This window comes from Lepisosteus oculatus, chromosome 14 (assembly GCF_040954835.1).
Source record: "Lepisosteus oculatus isolate fLepOcu1 chromosome 14, fLepOcu1.hap2, whole genome shotgun sequence".
Lineage (NCBI taxonomy): Eukaryota > Metazoa > Chordata > Actinopteri > Semionotiformes > Lepisosteidae > Lepisosteus > Lepisosteus oculatus.
This window is the reverse complement of record NC_090709.1, coordinates 6,249,643-6,261,374: the sequence shown is the minus strand read 5'-3', so window position 1 is coordinate 6,261,374 and position 11,732 is coordinate 6,249,643. Positions and strand designations below refer to the sequence as shown.

At 38.6% G+C, this 11,732-nt stretch overlaps 2 non-coding genes across 2 annotated transcripts; both read right to left on the bottom strand.

Annotated features, from left to right (window-relative positions):
- Positions 1–5,126: 5,126 nt before the first annotated feature.
- On the bottom strand, positions 5,127–5,200 carry trnan-guu (transfer RNA asparagine (anticodon GUU)). Its single transcript has one exon. It is a non-coding gene; the product is annotated as a tRNA-Asn (tRNA).
- Positions 5,201–8,548: 3,348 nt separating this feature from the next.
- Positions 8,549–8,636, bottom strand: trnay-gua (transfer RNA tyrosine (anticodon GUA)). Its single transcript is given in 2 exon segments — positions 8,549–8,584; positions 8,600–8,636. It is a non-coding gene; the product is annotated as a tRNA-Tyr (tRNA).
- Between the last annotated feature and the right edge of the window lie 3,096 nt (positions 8,637–11,732).

Here is an 11,732-nt window from a genome sequence, read left to right as displayed (position 1 = left end):
GTGCACCAAACCCTATTCCCTTAATCTTTTACTCGAACACAAACTCTACTCTCAACTTCTGGGCTTTAACCCTATAATTCTCCAACACTGGCTGGAGACTCTGTGTGTCCGGGCTCAGCGGTTATATAGGACAGGACTCGGCGAGCTGCAGGTGAAACTCATTGCTCTGCGCTCCCCGTGGGGAATGCGCGTCTCCTCCCTCCTGACTCGTCACACCGCCTTCATACTCTATAGCGGGGAAAAAAAACTCCCCTCTACTGTCTTCATACATCCCTCTTAAATCACAGAAACACTGAAACTCCGAGTCGTTTCTGTGAGTCAGTACCGGGTTTTTCTGTTCGAGGTTACAAGCAGAAACAATAAAAGCGTTGAAAGCAGGAAGTTATTTCTGCTCGTAGGCAATAACGTATAAAAATACATTTTCTGATTCCTAAAACCTAATAAAATCCATGTAAGTCTCCCTTTCGTTCCCAATGCACATTAATGAACATAAACCAGTCAAGTTCAGGTACTTTTCTGATGTATATGAATACACTAGTTCTGGCGCAGCTGTTACAACAAAGATACTTACGAACTATTTTTTTTTCATACGAGCTCTCGCCGTTTTTAAATTGAATATTTTTTCAATTCGCTAAGTCACAAGAAACACCAACAACACTCATCGTGAGCATCTGACCAATCACATTCCTGAATTTTAAAAGTATTTAGTATTTATTTTTAACTTGTTTTATTTTTAAAAAATTGTATACACCTGTTTTACATATTCTTGCCATTTTTGGCATATTGCAAGTGGATTGTAACTTCAAATTGATAATTCCTGATCTTTATAACTGTGTATCATTTATTTTTACCTTGTTTTAATATGTTTTAATTATTTTTAATATATTGAGCATTTTAGCATAATTTTAAAATAGGACTATCAATGCTCCTGACTTCTAAAACCTGTATTTATTCTGACATTTTTCTCTCCAACTGCAGATGAGGAGGGATGCATTTGATTTTAAATTGGTTCATTTTAGGGGAAAATGTACATTAATTTCTTTGTACGTATCATCAGTGGGAAACTTGGCATTTTGGGATGAATTGCAATCTTTACTGCAAGACTGATATAGAAATGACGGGAGATTTAAATGACACATTTGATAAATCAGACAGGCACAGTACAACATCTAAAATGGCAGAACCCTCTAAAGTGCTGAAATATTTTAGGCACATTCATAATCTACGAGATGTTTGGTGGTTACTGTGTCCTGCTACCCTTTCATATTTTTTAGTGTGCATGAATCTGTCCCACTTCTTTTACTAGTTTTTAAGGAAGATTCTGAAATATCTGATTATGAGATCAAGAGAAGAAAAATGATGACAATTAGTAGGAAGAAAAATACAATGTATTGACAATGTAATATGCTTTAAAGGATTAAAAGGAAAATAAATACTTTATCTACGTAAACTAATTCAACTGAGCTCCTCTAAACACTATGGCCTGAAGAATTGCCAAAGCACAATGTATCACTTTGGGTGACACCAAGGGAAGAGGAACACAACACTCAACACAACACAACCACAAACCACTTATTTTCAACAGCAAAAATATGCTTGAAAATATTTGACAAAAAAAAGAAACCTTACACGCATGGAAACCAATATTTATCTGCTAGGGTAGAATGCAGCAGAGAACAGTAGGGCAGAAGGTTAGTGTAACTCTATAGTGCATCACAGAGGCCAGTCTCTTCCCCTCATTATGCAGGCTGACTTGTTCACAGTGAATTGCCCTCCAGCGATAGTCAGCTGCAAAAACTGACATCAGACATGATGTTAATACTCTGACAGCACTTTGGCTGATTTGGTTAATGTGTTTTCCTATGAAACAGGAGATCTTGAGTTCAAATCCCAGTCGTGCCTTTCTTCCTGTCTTGTCTTATAGAATGTATCACTATGGATGATCACGTGTGGCTTGATTTTGTTAAATGCAAGTTTTCATTTTCTTTGTAGAACAACTTGCTTTTCATGAAATTCATACAGCTTGCGAAAGATGAAACACAGATCTTGCTTATCAGTGCAAAACAAATATCACAGGCTGGCAAGAATAAAGTCTTTTTTTTTGCCAAAAGCTTGCAAATGGAGAAAAGGGATGCACGTGAGTCTCTGGGAGCTGTTAATTGAAAGGTTAGTGGTTCGAGCCCATTTCTCATTATTCTACTTAATTGGATTTCTTAGTAAAACCTTAACCCACTTGATATTTGCAGGAAATGGAGTTGTTTTGTGTGTCGAACTACAACAAGTAAACAAGTGAGTACATTAGTCATTATCACTGGGAATGACCAGTCATGGCCAACATTCAGGGGAATCGTATTCAGCCATGGATTTTGTCCTTCAAATGGCTGGCGGGAGAATTCATTTATACTCTCGTTGCACCCTTAGTTAAAATATTTAAAATTACAACACAGATTTGTTCGAGAACTTGAAAAGCAAAAAAGACAGTTGGACAGCATGATTATGTTAGGACTGTACATTTGTATTTTAATACTTTTGTATATTTATCTTAATTTTAATATACATGTAACCATAAATGCTGTTCTATATATATATAAAGATTGTTGTATTTTATAATATTTTAGCGGAGGGCACAAGGGGGTCTATTATACCTTGCGAAACATCCAAGACAACTATAATAGAGGCTCATATTTTAATAAAATTTGCTTTAAAAGAAAACCAAAATTTGTATGATATCATCCCTCAATATTGACGTTCAGTTGAAGGATTTGAAGAAGCAACACCGATAGGTGAGTACATTGATTTTGGACCCATGTTTGCATCTGAATAATCTTTTCTCCTGGAAAGAATTAAAAACAGGTCTGTTTTGAGTCTCATGATGATGCTCTTCTGGATCTGAAAAAAACACGCAAATTTGTTTCCGATGTATTTTTCAATTTTATCAGATTTTTTCAGGTGAATGCAGTCGATACATACAAGTTTTTATATTATGACAGGACCTACACTTAGGGCTCAGTACCGATAACACTGCTGATATTGATGGAGTAGAAATAAGTGATGTATTGGCAGCTTTATCTGAGGCGAGAAGTCCTAGAACACCTACAAAAATGTTAGGATTCAGAGGAAGAAATATTTTTCTACCTCACCCAATCCTATTGCATTAACGAGGCTGAAGTTGGCTGCTTATTCGCCAGCTTCTTTTCGCGTTTTTTGTTCCACCTTAAGTGCTGCTGCTGTGATGTTATGCTGCCTTTCGCCTGTAGATGCCTCTCTTTAGTCATTTTTAAAAATACTAATCCGAGTGGATTACTGCACATATCCTCAGTAAAGGGGAATATGTAAGTAATGATTATCCAAATTGCATTTTTGTATGAAACATATTTCAGAAAATCGAAAACCAATTTTCAAAACTCACAATAACACAAACTGGCATGTTAGACAACAAGTAAATAAGACAAAGGCAAAACGTGAATTCTCAAAGTCTCAAAATCTTGCATTTTGCAAGAAATATTATTATAGCAGTTTACAATGGGACATTTAGAACATGGCATATGAGAATATATGGTTAACGGAGGATGAGCAAAGGGTGATGACACTTTCTGCTTATTGCTATGACCCTCCCTCCTGATTATAAAATCGTCTCACAATTCTGCCAATGAGGTCTTAGACACAGTGTAACAGACTCTCAAAATCCTGAACTTCAGGAAATGTTGCCGTACTATTTTTAAAATATGACCCTCTGAATATGGCATGAGAGAATTCATAGGGAAAAGCTAATTGCTCTTTCTGTTGTATTGCTATGGCCCCTGTTTAGAAAAAAACATCTCAGAATTCTGACACAAAGGTGTGAGACACAATGTAACAAATTATGAAAATCATGAAGTATAAGAAAATTTACTGTACCATTTTTTTAATATGACCCTCTGAACATGGCATGTGAGGATTTATAGTCAACAAAATAGCACCCCTTCTGCTGAATTACTTATTCCCTCCTTCCTTGTTACCAGAACATCTTAGTATGCTGACACTAAGGTAAGAGAGACAACATCACTCATCACGAACATTTGTAATTACAAAACTTCACTGTTGCATTTCTGTGTTGTGACATTCTGAACATGGCATGTTAAAGTATATAGAAAACCTAGATCAGAACAGGTTAAATGTAATTCATAGTGATTTATATTTTTTTAATTCTTTCTAAATGAAAAAAATATGTTTTTCAGTGATTATGACACTTCGGTATTACATAAAATATGCTTCAATGCCAAAATAAATAATAATGGAAAAAATACCCACAGTGGACGTTCATAGTTGCGATTATAGGAATGTTATATATCAGGTGAGTAGCTGTGTCAGCATGCGTAGGCTGCAAAGGAACAAGTAAAGGATTATTCCATGCTGAAAAGAGAAGAAAGGAAACATAACGTGTTGGCCGTAGAGCCTTCTTCAGGTGTGAGAAAGACAGGGCAGTAAGCAAAGATAATTTTCTTTATATTTGCTTACTGCAGTGTATCTTTGATGACAACATCAAAGACGTTAGGACGTTTTACGGCTAACAGCTCCACATCAACTTCCTTTTATAACTAACCTCATCAGATCCCTCAACTCCCAACTCTTCCAATTTCTCACTTCAGAGAAGGATAAAAACCTCAATCATCCTCTACAGAGAAAAACCATCAACACCCCTACCACCTCCACTAATCCTAACCTCGTTTTTACTATACCCTCTGACCTTTCCCTTTCACCCCTTTGCATCCTCAGCTAACATATTTTAAAATTACAATAGACTGTATAGTATTTATGTTTAAAATTAAGGTAAATATGTCAAAATATCAAAATCCAACTGCACAGTGCCATCTTAACAATGCTTGTCAAGTTCTCAAACAAACCTGCATTGTATTTTTAAAATATTTCAGCAGAGGATTTAACTGGAGTATAAATGAAGATTCAACGATAATATTTTTGGGGTGAATATGGTTTTCTGGGGAATTGCAATGTTGGGCATTATTGGACATTTCCCGGTGACCCTGACACGTGTTAAACACTCGCATTTCCTGCAAATATTAAAATGGTTATGGTTTCGCTGAGAAATCCCATCGACTGACAACAACGTTTACATCGCAAAAGAACCCCGTCCCTGGGTGGACTCGAACCACCAACCTTTCGGTTAACAGCCGAACGCGCAAACCGATTGCGCCACAGAGACTGACTAGTTGGGTCTTTTCTCGAATCACAAGTTTTAGGTTTAAAAAAAATCTCTTACCGTTTATTTTGCCAGACGGTAATATTTCTTCTGCACTGATAACCAAGAATTGAATTTCATTTTTCGCAAGCTGTGTGAATTTAATCAAAAACAAGTTTTCCAGAAAGGAAATGAACACATGTATTTAACGAAATCAAGCCCTTTGTGATTGCCCGAAATGATACGTTCTGTACTACAAGATAGGAAGAAAGAGACGGCTGGGATTTGAATCTCGGTTCTTTTGTTTGATAGAAAAGCGCTTTAACCAACTAGGCTACGGTGACAGGGCAACCATCACCGTTTACAGCCACTTGGACACACCGCTCTGAGACATCTGCGTTCAGAAAGCGCTGAACCTGCTCTCAGAGCAAATTGCCTCTTTTACATAGCAGCCCCGACACTGAGAAACGAAGAGAACTGGCTTTTATCTGGCATTTTCATGTCCAATGCGTTTGACATCTCCCAAGGGCGATAGAGTTCTTTTGCGACACTATTTCTTCTTCTTTTTTATTTCTGTACGCTTTGATAAAAAAACGAGAAATCGTGCAAGGGAAAAAAATCTTTTTTTTCATAGAGAAAACGTGCACCAGGAAATGTTGTGTTGAGAAGAAATGATTTAACATGATACGTGACCTAATTTATCGGAGCAATTGCTCAACCAGCAAGGTCTGAAGAGGTTGGAGAGTCTGGTGGATGTGATAATTATACGGTGTTGTGGAAGAAAACAGTCTTTCTTTGAATTCTCAGTCAATCGGAATTTCAGTGCGAAACATAAACCCCTTGTCTGATTTAAAGAGATTATATTTTAAAACTCATAAAAAAATCAGAAAACACGTTTTTCACTTTGAAATTTTAGACGGAGCTGTGCATTACTAGTAACGGCGCTGAGCACACTATGGGGGAATTCAGGTTATGTGAAATGCTAGCGGTTTAATAAACAACGCGTCTGATTTCGGATCATAAGATTGTAGCTTCGACTTCTACCTGGCTCGTGTAAATTTTATTCAAGCTCCTCAGTAATAGATGTATATTATGTTGTAACGCTTACGGCCGACAGGCACTGTGTAAGAGCCGGCGTACCAGAGCGGGTGACGTCACCGCCCTTCCCTGTGATAGCAGGACCACAGCTACTGGGCTGTGAAGAGAGATCTCTCTTTAGCTCACGGGGCTAGGTCGCTGCAGAGAGACGCGGAAGTCCCGGGTTCGAGCCCCGGACGGTGCAGGGGCCGACCTGATGCGGCAAGGGCGCCCGCCTGAGCCCCCGTTGCGTTACATTGGTGTCAGAAGCGGGGCGGGATAGCCCTTCGCCGGGGACGGCGATTTAAGCGGGGGAGAGTGTAATGCTTACGGCCGACAGGCACTGTGTAAGAGCCGGCGTACCAGAGCGGGTGACGTCACCGCCCTTCCCTGTGATAGCAGGACCACAGCTACTGGGCTGTGAAGAGATCTCTCTTTGGCTCACGGGGCTAGGTCGCTGCAGAGAGACGCGGAAGTCCCGGGTTCGAGCCCCGGACGGTGCAGGGGCCGACCTAATGCGGCAAGGGCGCCCGCCTGAGCCCCCGTTGCGTTACAATGTAATGAACTGCACCTGAAAGCAAACGTTGGGTCTGTTTCCTTTGTTTTCCAGCATGAAATAGCAAATCGTTACAAAAAGCACCTGCTAATGTCCAATAGCGGTTTTTTTTTCAAATTACATTTTCAGGCTTCAGACACTTTTTAATAAAACAAAAGTGTCCGGAAACTCATTAACTTTCAGGTTTGCTTGAACCTGTATTAAAAAAAAGTTATCTGAAACTTCCGTGATTCCATTATCTGATGTAGCTGTCTCTAAAGTTGGACGTGATGTTAAGCAGATGTGAACTGTGCCTTTTCTCTTAAAAAAAACTAAGTTATTTTTTTCCTCCAATACTGGAGACTGTAAGCCTGTGTGAGCTTCACACTGCGTGTCCTGTACTGCTCGATTTTGTTCAGATTATCTATGTGGTGTATATATAGATAGAACTCAACTGCATGGTGTGAATTCCGTGTTCAGGACCACCAGAACCTGAAAAAGTAACAGCTGACCTCGACGTGATTTGAACACGCAGCCTTTTGATCTGGAATCAGACGTGCTACTGTTGCGCCACGAAGTCGCGGCTGTCCGTGCCTTTGAATTCCCCAAAGGAGACAAATCAGCTTCACAAAAAAAAAATCTCCTGTGAAGAGCGCAGCTCTTCCGAAGAGAGTCTCTTCTTCCCAGACCACATTTTATTCTTCCTGCGCAGCTCTTGTGCAGGTGTTGTTCTCAATTACAGATCCAGGAACACTGATTGTTTTTTCTATTTTTTTTTTTAAATTGAGTACCCCATGGTGCAACGGTAGCACGTCTGACTCTAAATCCCGAAGTTTATTTTCAAAGTATATCGGAGTCAACTGATACTGATCAGGTTTTGCTGCTACTGAACCCGCAGTCTTCACCTTAAAGTTCAATTCCCCAAGCCTTTTGACCTTATATGTCCATCCCGTCTCGTCAAAACTTGTATTTTCACAGGGTACCCTTCAGAAATCGCAGTATAGAATGAAAAAACTCCAGTAGATCTCGGCCGCTGTTGGTGATTTTCCTTTTAAAATAAATGAATCTCTGGAAATTTTACGGAGTGTATCACTTTCACTGAGACCGAGAAGTGTTAAGCTGTACATGCGTCTTTGTGGTTCGGTTGTTAACCAAAAGGGTGGTGGTTTGAGCCCTTCCAGGGACGCTATGAGCCTTTTAATGTACACACCCTCCTCACTTCATTTCTCCACAGCCGGTCTTGTATCGCTAACAAATACAGAGCCCGTAGGAGGCAGTAAGCTCGCATATATGGCTCACTGTTTATATAATGAAGAAGCAGAGGTTAGTTTCTCATCTGCGCGTTACAGAGCCTTACGCAACTCATAGTGTACCAACAGCTAGGGTTTGATCCCTGCACGTGCTATTAGTTGAAAGGCCACTGTAAATAACGTATAAGAGATTTATAGATAGATACTTCATTGATCCCGTGAGGGAAATTAATAAAGCTTATCCAGCTGGCTTTTATGTTTCACACTAAATTGCGATCTTGAAACCAAAATGAAATTGACATTTGTACTGTATGTTTTTTTTTAATTACAAAGCAAACAGAGTATTCCCTTAATTCAAAAGATCAGATATTGGCCAAAACAAGACAATCAGACGTGGGCAGACTTTGGAACAGGAGCCTCTACTTCGTCGTTTATTGAGCTTTTGATCAATGTCTGAGTGAAAAAGATTCGCTATTTTAACTCTTTGATTAAAGTACACAAAAAGCACCTTCCTTCAAGCCAGAATCGAACCAGCGACCTAAGGATTCCCTACTGACTCCACTACGGTCCTCCGGTCTACCAACTGAGCTATCGAAGGGATGTCAAGCAATGCTCCCTAGCACATACTGCCCAATGTAGTGAAATGTTCCGGGTGATTTAAATCCCAGTTCGACATCAAGTTTCCAACTCGTTTCCTTAGTCTTGTTTACCTTGAATTTAAGCCACGAACCAGGATTCTACTGTATAAACTTCCGGGGATATTACAAACTGTTTGATGGGGCATCAATCATTCCAGGCGGAAATTGACTCCTTTTTGTTTCTTGAGGGATCATATTAAACATTTCATTAGTATCGAGAGGAGGATCACCATGAAACACAAAACAAAGTTTCATTCTGTCTTTTTTAGAAAGTAGCGTTTGTGCTACATTAATTATATTTTGGTGGAAATATAGAAGTTGTAAATGTTAAAATTTATATTTGAATCGAAATGTGGTTTTGAGTTAAATATTAGCGGGATCATGTAATTAGTTTGTTTGTCATTACTATATATATTGCCATGTTACTAGAATTTGTAACTGAAGTTTACTAGTTGTGTTTTTATGATGATTAGCCATTTGTTGATTACAATATTGTATATAATGTATAATTTGAACTACATATTTTTCTAAAACAAATCATTGGCTTTATTTACTAGTTTATACACCTATAAAATATGTATTTGATGTATAATAGACCTTTAACTATATATGTATATTAGTCCTCTAAATGTATCCGTATAATAGAACTCCAACCATTTATGTATAATAAACATATAATCATAGATGTCTAATTGACGTATAACGATATACGTATATTAGAATTTCATTCTAGACCAGTTACGGAGCACATTTATACGTCTAAAGTATGCGTTTAATAGTCGTATATTCTACATCTTTTGTCCACTGGGATGTGCTGATTTTAATTGAACAAAGCTAGATACACATTTTCTAATGCAGTCTTCATTACAAGACAGTTTGTTTCTCGAAAGCGTGTTATGTAAAAAAGAGAAAAACGAATATATATATATGACAATCTTTCAAAGCTGAAGATTTTACTTTTGAAAAATTGACATTTTATGTATGCAGATGCATTCACTGGTTTTAGAACTTTGCTGTGCTTCCTGAATCATTTTTCAGCGTTATAAACTGGGTGTAGAGGGAGCGATCTCTGTGTATAGCAGTTGACAGGCTGGAGATGTTCAGACTACTCTCGTTATTTCTCAAATGCTTACATCATTTTTCTTTCACACTAGGACGCGAGTGTGTACATGGGCTTGGTTTTCGTTTCACTGATTCTCATTGAAGATTTGGGAATTAACGACAAAAGATTCAGTTTGGCAGAAGGTTTGGTTCACAACGATCTTGAAGACACGCCCATGTAGAGCAGCGTGTGATGATTTGTACTATAAAAGACCAAGAGCTCAAAGTGACGTCTGCGTTTACCGTTTAGACTTTTCCATCTCGGGCACACTTTTAGAAAGCAAAGATAGAGTAGTTGTGTTGAATCACACAAAGACATCTGTTAGCAGAGTGGCGCAGCGGAACCGTGCTGGGCCTGTAACACAGAGATTGACTGATTGAAACCATCCTTAGCTATGTACATTTTATGCACGATTGATAAGCACACCATCAGTTTAATGAAGTACATTAAAACTGATTTTTCTCTCGTGTGTGTGCAAGCTTCACACTTACAGTACTCTTTAATCTTGACCAATAGCAGATGCCCAAATGTATCTTTGGTTGTTCAGAGATCCTTGATAGTTCCCTTAACCCCAACTGCTCCAGGGGCGCCGTACAATGGCAGACCCTGCGCTCTGACCCCAAACATTAACATTAACATTAACAAATCCTTCAAATGAACATCCATATCAAAGCAATTATGTTTAATTTTATTACAATTAAGGTACATATACAAAATATCAACGCACATTTGTATAATGCTCATTTAATAATGATTGTCAAGGATTGTCAAGTTCTCCAACAAATCTGTGTTCTAATTTTAAAATATTTTTGCTAAGGATACAACGGGTGTATAAATGAATTCTCCTGACAGCCAGTTGAAGATAAAATTCCACATGTGAAAATGGTTTTCTTGGACATTGACAGGTACTTAATTGTTAACTTGTAGTTCCACATGAGTAAAATACATATTTCCTGCAAATTTCAAGAGGGCTTGCGAAGAAATCCCATCAAGTTTTAGCAGAGATTATGGTTACAGCGGAACAGTCTGAAGCTCGTCCCTTAGTGGGTTTGAACCACCAGCCCTTCATTTACCAGCTCCACAGAGACACACTCCCGTTGCTTTTTGCCATTCACACGTTTGTAGTTAAAGAATTATAAAATACTGACATTTTCCTGCCAGCCGGCAGTATTTCTTCTGCACTGACCATGAATAACCAATAACTTTATTTCATCTTTTGCAGTCTGTAAGCCACAGAAAAGGAAGTGAATACTTGTATTAAGCTAAATTAAGATGACGGAGATGCACTGCCGTTGTTTTTCGTTAAAAGGAGAAAAATCACTGACATTTTCTTGCGGTATTTCTTCTGTCCTGATTAGCAAGACTTATATTTTATCTTTCAGAAGTTGTATGAATTTCTTGAAGTTCAGAAACAACTTGTTCCACAAAGGAAATGAACACTTGTTTCAAAGTAAATCAAGACGTATGTCTCCCTCGCTGTGTGTGCTCTTATCTGTCCATCTCTCTACTTTTCTCTCACTCTGACAGTCTGTGCAGAGTTTCTGAAGGGGATGTAACACCACTTGGCAAAGAGAAAAATTATCAGAGGCAGAATAAAAAATCATTATTCTCTTCTTAGTCAGATTCACAGCTCAGAGACAATCGGACAGAAGCTCCATACTTCTTTTTATCCGTCAATCCAGAACCAGAGGGCATTCAGACAATCAGTGCTGCTACATGAATAATATCAGACAGAACAGCCTGGATTCAGGTCATATCTCCCCATTTTCTCCTTCCTCACAGCCACTTAGAGACAGAGAAGAGCTCCTGGGTCTCCTCTCTGTGAACTGGGCTCAAGACTCACTGATCTGTTAGCTGTGGACTCTGTTCCAGGTCAGAAGCAAGAAGCTTCTATTAACTCTTTCCAGGACCTCAAGCCCTTCAGTATTATTTTCTTTACTGTATGTCAATCTCC